The following is a 1,172-nucleotide window of genomic DNA, read 5'->3' on the forward strand; positions in this document are numbered from 1 at the left end:
TTCTCCCGCGGAGCAGCTGGTAGTTTCAAACCGCTGACCTTAAGGTTCGCAGCCCGATTCGTAACCACTACGCTACCAGAGCTCCTTTAAATAGACTGTCTTAAATGGAGGGAAGAGATACTGGAATATAAGGTAACCACAACAGTGGGGTTGGGGTTGGGGGTTTAGTTCAGGTGTTGGAGAAGGCAATACAAGAAAGGGGAGGAGGTGGAAGAATAAGATAGATAGGAGAACATTGAGATAGGTTTGCATGGCCTAGGTGGGACTGAGGTAAATAGTGCTCAACCTTGGAACAACAAGGCTCTATGATACAGGGATCTAGGCATAGCTTAAAGAGGGAAATCACACTAAAATGCTTGACTGTCTTATGAATATTGGTTTACCTTGCCTAGTATTGTAAAATAGACACTTGAGTGGGATAGAAAGGAATGTTGGGAAACATAATTCCAGAAAACTTATAAGGCCATATTTAGCTTATAACTGATTGTAATACCTAAAAGGGGTTCTAGAACTTGCCCAGTAAAATAGGCCTCTTGCAAAGCCTTTACAGAGTATAGGACCTTAGGTGGAATCCTGAGTCCCATACAGAACCTGAGGTGGGACATTCCCAATAGAAAGGACAAGCAGACCAGCCTGGAACAACTACAGCAAAAGAAGATACATCTTCAAAGAAAGATCATCAGGAAAAACCCAAAACAAAAATGTCAGCATGACTGGTTACTATAAGAATAAACAAGCTGTTTGCCAGGAAGCCATCAAGGCAAGTAATCAAGTTCCTTCAGGATAAACTCCCCTCTAAGACTGAAACTCAAGGGGAACACACATACAGGCATGTAACCTTGCTGGAGACCACACTGGTCTACTGGTGAGTGAAATAGGGAGAAAGGCAACAATGAAGAAATGGGTTGCATTTAACCACAGTCCATTGACTCCCGTTGACCTGGAGATGAGAGAGGGAAGAGGAAGGGCTGGTTAGTCCAAGTGTGGTGAGAACTGAGGACACTTGAGCCCATGGACAAGGACATAGCCACAGAGGGCTAGAGCTGAGAGTGAAGCATCCAGCTGATATGAAGTGAGAGGAGATTCACAAGAACACCCACACTTGCAGGGAGTACCCATTTTACCTAATCTCAAAGCTTGATAATCAGAACTCGACTAGAGGAAGAATACAA

General features: G+C 43.9%; 1 protein-coding gene across 1 annotated transcript in view; it reads right to left on the minus strand.

Moving 5' to 3' along the window:
- SYCP1 (synaptonemal complex protein 1) overlaps positions 1-1,172 on the minus strand; it is a 152,924-nt gene that overhangs the window by 92,402 nt on the left and 59,350 nt on the right. The window lies entirely within an intron of this gene.

The sequence above is a fragment of the Chrysochloris asiatica genome, unplaced genomic scaffold, assembly GCF_000296735.1.
Source record: "Chrysochloris asiatica unplaced genomic scaffold, ChrAsi1.0 scaffold00085, whole genome shotgun sequence".
In the NCBI taxonomy this organism is placed as follows: domain Eukaryota; kingdom Metazoa; phylum Chordata; class Mammalia; order Afrosoricida; family Chrysochloridae; genus Chrysochloris; species Chrysochloris asiatica.